This window comes from Hypanus sabinus, chromosome 8, assembly GCF_030144855.1.
Source record: "Hypanus sabinus isolate sHypSab1 chromosome 8, sHypSab1.hap1, whole genome shotgun sequence".
Lineage (NCBI taxonomy): Eukaryota > Metazoa > Chordata > Chondrichthyes > Myliobatiformes > Dasyatidae > Hypanus > Hypanus sabinus.
Genome location: NC_082713.1, coordinates 141,536,943 through 141,551,658, shown reverse-complemented (window position 1 = coordinate 141,551,658; position 14,716 = coordinate 141,536,943). Strand labels below are relative to the sequence as shown.

Sequence of the window (14,716 nt, the reverse complement as noted above, 5' to 3'; positions counted from 1 at the left end):
AGAGCACGAGATTCTAAGGCACTCTAATACAACTAAAATTTCTATAATTTGAAAAGAATGCAACAGTTAAGATAGCAGTTGAATGTAAGGTCAGTGTAAAAGAGCACTTTATTAATTCACCAACCATACCCTTTTCAATTTGAACATATATGAAATTTGCGAATGTGAATCACATAGAAAGATCACAAATATGTTCAGTAGATTCAATTCCAATTTAAACAAAAAAAAAATAATTTCTTCAACATTAACAATTTTGAGTCTGGATCATCTTATAATTAAATTCAGCAGTCTTCAATTCAAACTTTACTGCTTGCAGGTTCTGAAAATCAGTGGGTTACCAACAAATCAGTAGCAACAATACAATTACAGACTGTAAGTAATTTTTTCTCATGGAGGCCAACTAGAATATCACAGAAGGTCACTGCAGCTTTGTGTCTATGCTGGCTTTTTGGAAGTCCTATCCAATTAGGACAACTTCACTGCTCTTTTCCCATAGTTAAAAAAAAAATCCTTTCAAGTGCACCTGAACTGCTTTTCAGTTACTATTAAATATATTTCCAACTCCCTTTTAGTAGTTTATCCCAAAGCATAATAACCCTTCAGAATTTTTTAAAACTCTTATTATTTATAGCTCTTCTCTAATTACTTTTGAGCTCTCAGAAAACAAATTCCCATTCTACTGGAAGAATTTCAACTTAAATCATTCATGATATTAAATATTTTAAACTGTTTACTTTCTCAGATCAAAAAAAATTAATCACATTAAAGCATTTTTAGTTTCTGATTAATTTGAATCCCTTTCCCTGGTACCATCCGAATAAATCTCTTCTGCATTCCTTCCAAGGACATATCATACTTCATAAACCATGGTGCCAAAATATCTATTTTTCTATTTCCCAAAGATAGAATGGTTCACAGTAGGAAAGGGATCCTTCATCGAGCCAAAGTGAAAAATATGGACAATAATTTTCTGCACTGTGGCAGGCAAGGACTTAACACATGATGTTAACACATTCTGTATCATTTCTGACAGACCCATTTAAAGTTTCAAACTTCCTTTTAGAATATTTACTGTTGACAAATATACAAGAGGGATCAGCAATGTTGTGTTTAAAGTATTCCACAATATTTTTATATGCATTCAAGAATGCAAAATGATTTTTAATATGATGAACCAATGTTGCTTTGCCTTTTTTAGCATTCAACATGTGACAACTGGCTGAACTATGCCTAACTTAGGCAGGAGTCCGACTATGATAATTGGTCCCTTGAATTTGTTCTATCATTCAAAAGGGTCACAGCTGGTCCAATCTAGGTGAATACATAATTTTCTCCATTCTCTCACTCTACCCCAGATGTTGTTCATATATCTGATGGTACCTATCTTGAACATAATATATTTTTCACTCTACAAATCTGTTGGGTAGAAAATTCCAAAGAATCTGACTCTCTGAAAGAAGAAATTTCTTCTCGGCACTCTCTTTAACGGGTGATCTCTTATTCTAAAACTACACTCTCCAGTTTAGATAGTCCCACTAAGGAAAACACAGTATCTATTCCATCAATGCCATCAGAATTTTACACATTCCAATACAATCGTCTCTTGTTCTTTCCAAACTGTTCACCAGTCCCCACAAAAACATCCAGGAATCAATCCAGATAACCTTCTCTGCACTTGCCTCCAATATAAATAAATACTTCTTGAAATATTGTGGCCAAAGCTATAAAAGGTACTCCAGATGTGACCCTCCTTAATTCAAGTCCCTTTGAAGTGCAACATTTTGTCTTGTTCCATTTAAACAATAATAGGATTTAACATTCTTCTTCCCACATCACATTCCATCTGCCAACTTCTTGCTCACTCATGTATATTACTTTCTAGGCTGCAGCACAGTTGGCTCATTCATCTAAATCTTGCAAACAGCTGATACCCTGGAACTGATCCATGAGAAGCCCCACTGGTTATTGATTGCCAATGTGAAAATGGCCCATTTATCATAACTCTGTTTTCTGTTTATTAACTATTCCACTAGCTATGTCAGTTTATTAACCAAACACATCTTCTCTCATCTTGTACAGTAAAATGTGAAACCTTAAAGGTTTATTGGAATCCAAAATAACTACATCAACTGATTCATCTTTATCCATCTGGTTTGCAACATCCTTAGAACTTAGTTAAATTTGTCAGCTATAGTTTCCTTTTCATGAATTTTTCTCTGTTTGATTGCCTTATGACTTTCTTTTTGTCTGCTTTAAACTTCTTACTAATGGATTCAAGGATCTTCCCAAATGACAGAGGTAAAGTTTATAGTCTTCTACTTACATAATAATGGCTAAGTTTTAATTTTAATTTTAAGTTTTCCACTGATCTGGGAGCACTATAAAATCTAAGGAATATTGGTAGATTACAACCAATACACCCACAACACCAACCTATTTATGGCTCTGGAATACAGATCATCCAGCTGGTTTAACAGATTTAATGGAATTAATTGTCTAATTCTGCTTCTAAATCTTATGTTTTTATCTGCAATGTTATATTGTTTGTATCATAAAACTTCAATGGTTAAATTGTTCATAATATTCAGAAATGTTAAAGGAAGCATTAAAATTGTTAACAATATTTATCCAAATAGCTTTTCATAAAGAAAATCCTTTGATCTACACCAAATCATTCCAACTACAGATTAAGATATTTCAAAGGTACTCCTCCTGTAGATTGTGGGGAATCTCTGCAATTAGGCAAGTCTACACTGGAATCCATGAGCATCATTAAAGTACAATAGAGGAACTGTCACCCAACAGCTGCTGAGTTCCATGTTCATCTATATACATGAAAACATTCTGAATGCTGGCGCATGATGGAAATTGGCAGTAGTGATGCACAAAACTGATTCGGACTTAGATTTATTTATCACATTCATATCAAAACCTACAGCAAGATAAGCCACATGCATTAACAACCAACACAGCCCAAGATGTGCTGGTGAAGCCCACAGGTATCACCACATATTCTGGTCCCAACATAGTATGACCACAATACATTTTCATTCAGAGACTAATATAAGAAAATCCAAATCTCTTTATCAAGACTTCCCTCCTGAAGTAACAAGTTCACAATTATGTATATAACACAGCATCTACCAAGTTTTTTCCATTCATTTAATATGTAGCCTTGAAACCTCCTTGCATTCTTTGCTTCTCAGACATCAGACACTTTCACTTGGCCTGTAGATCCTGGGGGTTGATCAAGGATTTCTACAAGGAGAGGTCCTCATGAACCTTCTAGGGTTTGCAGTTGAGGGGCTATATTTTTAAAAATTACAAAATAGTGAAGAATAAAAGGAGGTGCGTAATTTTGCTCAAAACTCTGGCCAGATACATCAATCTTGGCAAATATATAGAAAATCAGTTTTCCAGATGTTATTTTAAAGAAAAGATGCACATATTTAAAAGTGATGAAAAAAATTCTATTTCTCAAAAGATTAAATGCCTATCAACAGACATTTGCCTCAACATAGTTAGATTGAAAGTGCACATGTAGTTATAAATATAACTTTATCCCTGGTGCTTGATGTAGCCAATTCCATTGACAGTTCTCAAGAGAATCCATGTGGTCTCATCCCTGCTCTTATTTTACTCACTTCTAAAGTGTCAAGCTGTCTTCTGTTACATGAGGATGCAGACATGATTAGTTCCCACGATACTGGCAAACTAGACTGGTGATAAATTCAGAATTACTTTGAATTATCTTAACCTGAAGCTGGAACACAAGATATGTCTATTTCATGATTTGGTGACTCACTAATGTAGATTAAAAATTTTTCTTTATGAAAGGCTAAACTTTGATACATCAATCCTGCCAGTAAATTAGAAATCAATTAACCCTGGAAAATCTGCAAGAGGTGCACTGTAATTTCTTATATTTGCCATTGTAAATGTTCAAATATTGGTATCAGCATTTTGACCATGTGTGGAAAGTTTCCATTAAAACACAACAACCACCGTTCGACATACTCCGTACACAATACTGTTCCTGGAATTTTAAACAATACAGTGGATCATGGAACAGCTTGGTTCAATTATGTGATTAAGTCACCATATTTGTACGTTCATCTTCTCACTGACAGCTGGCTTTGCTATGTGTACTATACCAGGAAGTTAAACTGTCAGAGGTGATGATAGCATTTCACGAAAAACATATTTTGAGAAAGTAAATACAAGGGGCAATTAAGAGCAATAAATATTTGTGATCATGAAAGAAAATTAAAGGTTGATCTATTTACCCAGTATAAACAAAAAGGCCAGTTGTCTTCCATGGCTTTTCTGCTAAAAATGTATCTTGTATTGTTGAGGTAGACTAGATCCTAGTCATAATAGCATGAAGGTTTTCATTAAACTTTTGAATATACAAGGGGTGATTGATAAGTTTGTGGCCTAAGGTTGAAGGAGTCAATTTTAGAAAACCGAGCACATTTATTTTTCAACATAGTCCCCTCCTACATTTACACACTTAGTCCATCAGTCGTGGGGCATATGGATCCCTTTTTTGTTATAGTTGGCGTCTTGGACCTCCAGAAGTGGTCCGCGGGGGGGGGGGGGGGGGGGTGATTGATAAGTTTGTGGCCTAAGGTAGAAGGAGATGAGTCATACAGCTCTCATTAGATGCACATGCACTTCAACTCTTTGAGTGATTATGCAGAAAGTTTGTAGTTAATAACTCACCTCCTCCTACCTTACGCCACGAACATACCAATCAGCCCCGCTGTGGACCACTTCTGGAGGTCCAAGATGCCGACTTCTGCACAGAAGGGATCCGTATGCTCCACAACTGCTGGACTAAGTGTGTAAATGTAGGAGGGGACTATGTTGAGAAATAAATGCGCTAGGTTTTCTAAAATAGACTCCTTCTACCTTAGGCCACAAACTTATCGATCACCCCTCATAATAGTAAAACTGTCTGATTATCAAACATTAAAAGTTTGATATCATCTTTCCAAATTCAAACCATAAAATATTTCTCTAGTTAACCAGAAATATTTGTAAGCACATCTTGTGCTGTGTTAATATCTACATTCAATAGCAGTAAAGCTCAGCATGCTTAGTGGTACCAAACTACCTGATTAACAAGACTATTAAATGTTATTCCAATTAAAATACTAACATACTTTCTATTACCTTACTTCCTAAGATAACACACAGTCATGTTTTAAGTTTTCCAGTGGATACATTGAGTTTAAGAGTGCAGGAAAGAGAACCCAATAAGTTTCAAAAGTACATAATAATGGGGTTTGGGCAAGTTTCAAGGCAAAGCAGGCAACAATTATTTGATGAGTTTGAGGAGGAGGGTTAGGGAGTGGGGTAGACTGCGACCCAGTTAGTTTAAAGAAAACGCAGGAACCATGACGCTCATGCGTTAAAGGAAGCTCTGAAACTGAGACCCTGGTAAGTTAAAAGAGATCAAGTGCATCAGAGCTTTAATATAAGCATATCCTAAAAGAATTCAAAAGATATGATCCAGACTATTGCTTGCTCTCTATCCTGTCAAGAGAAAATTGTTAACATTCAATTCCTAAACATCGACTATGATAATACTGTTTATACTAGGTCACGTTATGGCTGTAAAAGACTTAGAATTTTGTAATCAACTTGTGAATGAAGATGAAACCACTATTTGAAGTCACTCCAAAAAATGGAACCTCCAACAATGTTGCACTGCACTGGGCAACCCATCAAAGACAAAAACAGAGCATTTTTTAAATTCCCGATTCAGCCATGACAACATAGACAAAGACAATATTTAAATATTATTTGAAGTTCAATTATCATTCAACCATACGTGAATACCCATAAATCCAGCCAAATGAAACAGCACTCTGCCGGGCCCGAGGTGCAAATCACTGTACCAACAGCCATACACAGTACAAGGCACATATACGATAGCAGTAAACATATAATTACATACCAAGTGTGTAAGTGTGTGCACATCTGTCAAGCTTGTGGCACAAGGCCTAGTCCTTGCTACAACTGCACAGCTCCCCGTCTCGCCAATAAACCAGTAAACCAGACTTGCACTATTTTACATTACCAACATCCACTCTTGCAATCACAAGAAAAACAACCAAGACAATCACTGGATGTTAAAATACACACCGCCTTCGCGCACTGACTCCAATGCCTTTTTGTTAGTGGCAGCAACATGGTCCCCATTATCCAGCTCGACCACCAATGAGTAACTCGCTGTTGGTGCAGACCAGCAGTACTTTAAGTTCTCATTGTCCAGCATCGTTTTGTGGTTGTAAAAAATACATTTAAAACAGGCAAAAACAACTTTGGCTGGTCCCAAAGAGGCCCCTGCACCCGAGCACACTACCATCTTACCAAAAGGAAGAGGCAAATAGCTCAAGTTTTTTACTGATCATTATAATATGAAACATTGTGGAGTTTTTGAATGTTGAATAATTTCTATTGGGAGAACCCTCAGCCATTGGCTTGTTTTTTTTTTCTATCTCAATTAGCAGAACCTCACATGCTGGGCACATCCAACAAACAAGAATTTCACAACCTATTTATGTTCCTTGTTTGTATTTTCACTCTCTAATTTCTCCCATTAAGCTCTCAACTGGATGACCTCTCAACTTGTCTTCTTGGCAAAACTGACCTCCCCTATATATATATATATATATATATATATATATATATAGACATTTCCTTTGTCTTAAGACAAACTGGATTTCTCTCTTTCCCAGTTCTCACAAAGAGTCTTCAACTCATTTATTACAGGTTTTACCTGACTTCAGATTCAGATTATTGTCATTTAGAAACCACAAATGCAATGCAGTTAAAAAATGAGACAACGTTCCTCCAGAATAATATCACAAAAACATATGACAAAACAGACTACACCAGAAAATCCACATAACGTTTGGCAATCCCCAATCCAGAGTCCGGAGAGGCTGCTGCGTATTAATATCAAGCTACCATCTTAGCTCGTTCTCCAGAAAGGAGCTCCAAATCCACCAGACAAAACAAGACCAAAAACTAAAGCTACAAGACCTGCACAAAACCACATAGTTACAACAGTGCAAACAATAGCATAACTGATAAAAAACAGACCATAGTCACAGTAAAAATAGTCTAAAGATGTTAAAGGACTATAAGTTCAAAAGAAATCACCACACAGTTTCCACAAGTCCCCAGGGTCCCGACAGACTCGCCATCCCATGCTAGCCGCAGAAGGGAATACCCCCGCTATGGACTTCCACAGCACCACCTGACTCAGCCTCGCAGACGCAGCAGACAATGAAAACTCCGTCGAACCCAGCCTCGCAGAAGCAGCACACACCAAAAGCAACCTGACCGGAGCGGACTCCACGTCCGTCGAACCTCCTAGCCGACGACCATTCCCTCCGGCACAGCTTCTCCGAGCACCATCCTCTGCTGAGCGTATTAAGACAGCCCCGGCAATGGCCATCGCGACCCCGAGGACTGGGGGCCTGTTCTTTTTAATTCAATGTCTTTTTGGTCTCTATTCACAAATTTCTTGAACTTTCATTCTAATCTGGGGATTCATATACAAGAAGTGTATTTGCTTCAAGAATTGATTTTAAAAGAACATCAACAAGTTAGTTCAAAACTTATGACTGTTATTGTTCATTTCAATTCTGCTCATTTCTGATTCCTCTGTGACTAAAACTGGTCAAAGTTTGTAGAAGCACACATATTTTGAACTTATTTCTAGTTTTGAACATTGAAAACTACCACAACTTACTCCAAGTCACAAATTATCCTGACTTAGCCATTTCTACATTGTCAATGGGGTCAGGAGCTAGAAGTCCCTCACCAATAGCATTATTGGAGCACCCTCTTCTGAGGACTACAGTGCTCAAGACGGCTCACCCTGGCCAGTGGCAATAGACCATAAATTCTAGCCCACCAGTATTACCGATATCTGAAAAATTGAATAATAAAATTGAAAATGCTAATCTCTTTCATCTATTAATAGTATTGACAGAATTAAACTCTGCAATTTAGAACAGTGAGAAAATAATGGATGTTGTTAAAACAAAAAGTTACTTACTGCTCCGAAAAAAATTGCTGTAAAGCATTATAGAGATTTTCTAAAAGTCTGCTTCTTTAAATATTTAAAACTGCTGGTATTAACAAGCAGCACTTTATTTTTAATAATACTTTAATTAAAAAAGTATTTCACTATGTTTTACCTACTTCATGTTAAGATACTTCCAAGTTATCTAGGAAAACCATCCAAAGGAAGAACATATGTAGTGTTCAAGAAAGTTCTGATCCACATTCAGAAATACTGATTTTATTAACTGTAATTATAAAAGTTATTGTCCTATCATATTTGTAGACATATACACGGTAGGCTTATTCAGAAAATCAGAAGGCATGGGATCCAGGAAAGTTTGGCCAGGTGGATTCAGAATTGGCTAGCCTGCAGAAAACAGAGGATCATGGTGGAGGGAGAGGATCAGATTGGAGGGTTTTGACTAGTGGTGTCACACAAGGATCAGTTCTGGGACCTCTACTTTTCATGATTTTTATTAACGACCTGGATGTGGGGGTAGAAGAGTGGGTTGGCAAGTTTGTAGACGACACAAAGGTTGGTGGTGTTGTGGACAGTGTAGAGGATTGTCAAAGATTGCAGAGAGACATTGATAGGATGCAGAAGTGGGCTGAGAAGTGGCAGATGGAGTTCAACCAAAGAAGTGTGAGGTGGTACACTTTGGAAGGACAAACTCCAAGGCACAGTACAAAGTAAATGACAGGATACTTGGGAGTGTGGAGGAGCAGAGGGATCTGGGGTTGCATCCTTTCCGGATATGTCCACAGATCCCTGAAAGTTGCCTCACAGGTTGATAGGGTAGTTTAGAAAGCTTATGGGGTGTTAGCTTTGATAAGTCGAGGGATAGAGTTTAAGAGTCACGTGGTAATGATGCAGCTCTATAAAACTCTGGGTAGGCCACACTTGGGAGTACTGTGTCCAGTTCTGGTCACCTCATTATGGGAAGGAGGTGGAAGCATTGGAAAGGGTACAGAGGAGATTTACCAGGATGCTGCCTGGTTTTGAGAGTATGCATTATGATCAGAAATTAAGGGAGCTAGGGCTTTACTCTCTGGAGAGGAAGATAATGAGAGGTGACATGATAGTGGTATACAAGATATTAAGAGGAATAGATAGAATGGACAGCCAGCGCCTCTTCCCCAGGGCACCACTGCTCAATACAAGAGGACATGGCTTTAAGGTAAGGAGTGGGAAGTTCAAGGGGAATATTAAAGGAAGTTTTTTTTTTACTCAGAGAGTGGTTGGTGCATGGAATGCACTGCCTGAGTCAGTGGTGGAGGCAGATACACTAGTGAAATTTAAAAGACTACTAGACAGGTATATGGTGGAATTTAAGGTGGGGGGGGGGGGGGTTATATGGGAGGCAGAGTTTAAGGGTCGGCACAACATTGTGGGCTGAAGGGCCTGTACAGGGCTGTACTATTCTATGTTCTATACAATAAGTATTCCCTTAGCAGGATATTGTAGCACTGTAGTTAAATTACTAAATTAACAGCTGGAGTTCTGAATCACTAATCTACAGTGATAAGTTTGGAGGTTATGACGACAACTGTGGAATTTAAATTCAAGGTGTTAAATAGATCTGGAATTAAGACTTGAAACCATGAAACTATTGCATAAACTCATCTACTGGAAAAATATTCTTCAGAGAAGCAAATCTGGCCTCTTACTCAATCTAATGTATGACTCCAAAATCATCATTGTGGTCAATTCTAGAATTGCTCCTTTGATCAGGAGTAATTTTGGGATGGCAGCAAATGCCAATATTCCCAAGAATATCCACACCTGTGAGCCAGCAGTTTACCCTATAACAATATTCCTGTGTCCCCACAAGACAGTGGTATGATCTCTTCTCCTTTGTCATCATTATCTTAGGTAGTCCCTCAGAATTGAGAATGACGTACTTCCACTCCAATTTTGTGGGTTCTAAGATGCTGAAGTGGACTGCAGACTCTGCCACAGATGCAGCATATAATTGCTGAGAAGGTAGAAGGATATGTTGTTTGTGAAGTGGTCCACTCTTTCTGCTGCTGATTTAGGTCCTGTGTGTTCCTGACATAAGGCTTTTGAGACTCTCAATACTCCATCTCCAATTCGAACAGTAATGGGCCAAGGATTCCCAGGAGTCAGTTGCATTTCTGTCAAGGAAGTTTTATGCATTTTTTTTTATTATTTTCCGCCATCTGCATGGTAATCTCTTCCAACAACAGAACTCAGAATAGTAATGTATGCAAATGATGTAGCAAGCCCAACATAGCTGACTGCATGGGTCCCTTTGGAATTACCTCCATTAACATTGACGGAACCAATAACATCAATGTATGTTTAATAAATGTTTTGAATTAGAATATATTTTATTAATTGACAGAACAGTACAGCTGGAAAACATCTTTGAAGGATCTGCAAGACAGACATTCGTCAATTCTGAATTATTATATAGACTTCTTAAAAATGATTTCATTGCTCAAAGATGTACTTGCCTTGCTTAGATATACTTTATTAAATACAGCTGTTGGACCAAGGATTATAACTTTCATTTTACAGAATGCCAAAGCTGAACATTGTCATTTTTTCTTTCAAAATCACCTTTCACCCTTTCAAAACTTACTGTATTATGAGGTGATTCATGACATTACTCCTATCAATAAAGGTAATACAGTAGCATGTTATTTACAAATCAGTAAAGCAATAAGAAAACAAAAAAATAAAAAATATCTAAAGTTAGCAGGGTTTGATGAGAATCACAAATACAATTTTGTATTCCTCTTTTCCATTTTTCCACATCTGTAATATTAGCTTCCAACATGAAGAACCTTATCAAATACCTTATAGAAGTCAACACAATTATCCAGTACACTATCCTCATAAATTATCTTTGTCATCAACTCAAAAAACTCAACTAAGTTTGACAAATATGACCCATCCCATATGCTATATCCATATGCATCATTGACAATGCAGCTGTGTTGCAAATATAATAGCTGTTTCTCAGCTTCATCAATTCTGACTTTCAGTGTTGTTTGTGTGGTGTTTCCATGCTCTCTTTGTGACTACATGGATTTTGACTTGGTGTTCTGCTTTCCTCCCACATCCTAAAGACACATTGGTTGCAAGATTAACTGGTGGGAGAATCATGCAGGAGCAGAAGTCGGGGAATGGTATTGATGGGATTGCTCTGATAGACAGCATAATTTTGATAGACAAAATGTCCTTTTTATATTGTATAAAAAATATATTATATATCAGCTCTTCCTAAGATATGCATTGTATATGTATATTGTATACGAAAGATATTGTATATGTATTGGAAGCAGCCATAAGTCATTAAATAAACAGCAGTTAACAGTAGTCATATTTCTGAAAGGAGAAGAAACTTTCCAGCATATCAGTTTTACCTATTGGAATGATTCAGATTAAGCTTTCATCTTAATCCGAATCATTCCAATAGCAGAAAAATATTCAGTCATTGTATATCATGACCATACTAACATACTTCATCACAAAAAAATGAGTAAAACATCAATTGTTGAAACTGAACCTTCAAGATAGATAGTATTTTAGTTCCAATTTTGATAGCTTTCAATTTTCCCTCAAGTAATGAGCACAGAAGACAGACACTTATCAAACTAGCATAGTTTCATTTGCAGCCAAGTAATGAGAAGCTGGATAATAAAGTAGATTCCACTGGCAATATTGTTCAATGCAAGATAATGTGTTTCCCATTGAACTAATTTATGCCTTATTAATTGTAATTTCCCCTTCATTGGAGAAATACATTCCTTTAAGTGCTTCTGCCATGTCAATATTCTGATCACCAAGCCAAGAAAAGGTTGAGAAGCTGCATCATCAGGTTTGTTAAGGGCATCAAGCATTAACAGTTTTAATGTAAATATTAACACTAATAATTTTGTGTCTCTACTTTCTTAGAAGTTTGCATAGATTCAGCACATTACCAAGCAATCTAATAAACTTCCATCGATGCCCAGTGAAGAGTATCATAACTGGTTGCATCACAGCTTGGTATGGAAAAGGCTACAGAAAGTAGTGGAGACAGCCCAGTCCATCACAGGTGAATCCCACCCACCACTGAGTGCTGCTACAAGAAAGCATCATCAAGGACCACCCACCCCCACCTTGGCCATGCCCTCTTCTAGCTAATGCCATCAGATAGGAAATATAGAAGCCTTAGGTCCCATACCACCAGGTTTAGAAACAGTTATAGCCCTTCAACCATTACGCTCCTGAACCTGCATGAATAGCTTTATTCATTACTACCAACTTACTTCCAAGGACTATTTACAACCTATGTTTTCATTATTATTTTTATTTGTGCAGTTTGTCTTCTTTTGCATTTGGTATTTGTCACTCTGTCTACTTACGTAGTTTTTTGTAAGATTCTACTCTATTTCTTTTTTCTCTTAAATGAGCTCAAGAAAATGAATCTTAAAGTAGCATATGGTAACATACTGTATATGTACTTTGATATAAATTTACTTTGAACTTTAATTGTATTGCAAAAGAATTGCAATATTTGTTCTTTGTTATTTTTGTTTTTAAGAATGTAGGCCTCAGGAAGAAGGCAATTTTCAACCTGCTCTGAACTACCATTAAGGTATTGGTTCTTGAATCATTGCGCTCTTGCTGAAAATGGGAGTCCCAAGATATTATGGAATAACAAAGAAAAAGTGATATTTTTCCAAGTCAAGATAGTGTGCAATTTGGAAGTGCTGATGTTTCTATGTATTTGCTGCCTTATCCATCTTGGTGGTTGATATGATGAGCTTGGGAGATGCTCCAAGAGTAGACTTTATCAATCATTGTAATGTACTTTGTGAACTCTGCAGGCTGCAATAATGGAACATTTAGGTTTATGAATGTGGTACTTATCAAGCAGCCTCATTTGTTCTCATTCTATCAAATACACCAGTGCTGTTGGAGCTGTGTTCATTCAGGTAAATGAAGAATATTCTATCACTATCTTATAAATAATGGAAAAGGACTGTAGTTTCAGAATGGGAGCCTTTTGTCACAGAATGCCTATCTTTTGACCCACTCCAGCACCCAGAGCATTTGTGGTACTGATCAATGGTGACTACCCAGGACTCTGTGGGAGTTGGGGGGGGGGGAGAAACATGTGGCAGGGGGGGAAATAAACAGTGTCCATACTTGCCATGGGCAGGTTTTATAATTTCTCTTATTGCAGACAGCCAGTGCCTGGAATCTCTGAGACAAGTATTAATTGCCATTAAACTATTTGTACCTAAATGTTGTCCAGGACTCGCAACATTTTGGCATGTACTGCTTCACTTCCTGAGGATTTATTAATGGAACTGAAAGAATAATGTCCAATCCTGATATTACGATGGAAAAAGTCATTACAGCAGAAAGCAACTATAGATGTTTGGGCCAAAAACATTGCACCCAAGAAACTCTGCAATAATCTTTCGAGGCTCAAATGATTCACTTCCAACAGGCAGCAGTATCTTCCTTTTGCAAGGTCTACCTACAGCATTGGAGTGTTTTCCTTTAAATATCATGGACATCAGTTTTACTGGGACTCCTTGATAGGATAATTAATGAATTACTGCTTTAATGTCACGGGTGGTCATTTTCATCTCATATCCAGAATTCAGCTCTTTGGTTGACATTTGCAGCCAAATGCTCCTGGTACCACTCTAAAGAGTATTGGTGAGCAGGTTACTGGCAAGTAGCTGTTGCTTGATAGTATTGTGGACAACATCTTCTATCAACACATTGATGACATAAGAGTTGACTGCCTAGGTTGAATTTGTCCTTTTTACAGGACATATCTGGTCAATTTTCCACAATGTCTTGTAGATGCCAGAGTTGTAATTTTGTTAAAAAGTTTGATTAAGGTCAATCTAGTTCATTAGAAATGAGCACAAGTGCAAGCAATTGCATGGCTTTCATTCTAGAATGTGGCTGTTTACCATATTTTGGTGCTTTTTATCTGCATTTTATCTGCATTTTAAATTACTGTGAGAGTCAAAAATAATACACATTTGCTTTCAAAGCAGTAACCTCAACTCTGGGATACTTACTGCATCATACTGCATTATACAATCCATTACAATGGTGAAAAGTTGTAAAGGTCACAAAGTTGTAGAAGAACCAAATTTTCTTTAACATCAATACACTTAAAATGCTACCCCTCACAGATATAGAGCAAAGTTTAAACAAAAATTCACTCTTCAGATGTTTTCAGTAGCTTCATGTGCAAATTTTTGAACTATAACTATCATTAATCATTCATGTTCTGTTGAGATTTTACTAAATTAATTTCAAATTTATTTTGGACTGAATATACATAAAAGTTTTTGAAAATTGTAGAATTGCTCTCCTCAAAAAGACGATTAACTTATTTACAAACCTCCTTCCACCACTCTCCAAATAGATAACTGCTAATTTCCTTACTTTGCTTTTTTTTAAAAAAAGAGTACAAGATTATTGAAAGCTTCAAAAACAAAGGGTCTTTGATACCTGACATGGGATAATATCTAGTCCTACTTCCACAGCAGGGGTCAGAACTTGAGGTCCAAGAACCCCTTGCTTAATGGCTTTGGTTCATGGCATTAAAAAAAAGACTGAGATCCCCTGTTCTAGAGCAAG

The 14,716-nt window shown here is 37.0% G+C and overlaps 1 protein-coding gene across 6 annotated transcripts in view; it reads right to left on the bottom strand.

Annotated features, from left to right (window-relative positions):
- LOC132398500 (ELKS/Rab6-interacting/CAST family member 1-like) overlaps positions 1–14,716 on the bottom strand; it is a 734,829-nt gene that overhangs the window by 508,157 nt on the left and 211,956 nt on the right. The gene's annotated exons all lie outside the window — the stretch shown is intronic.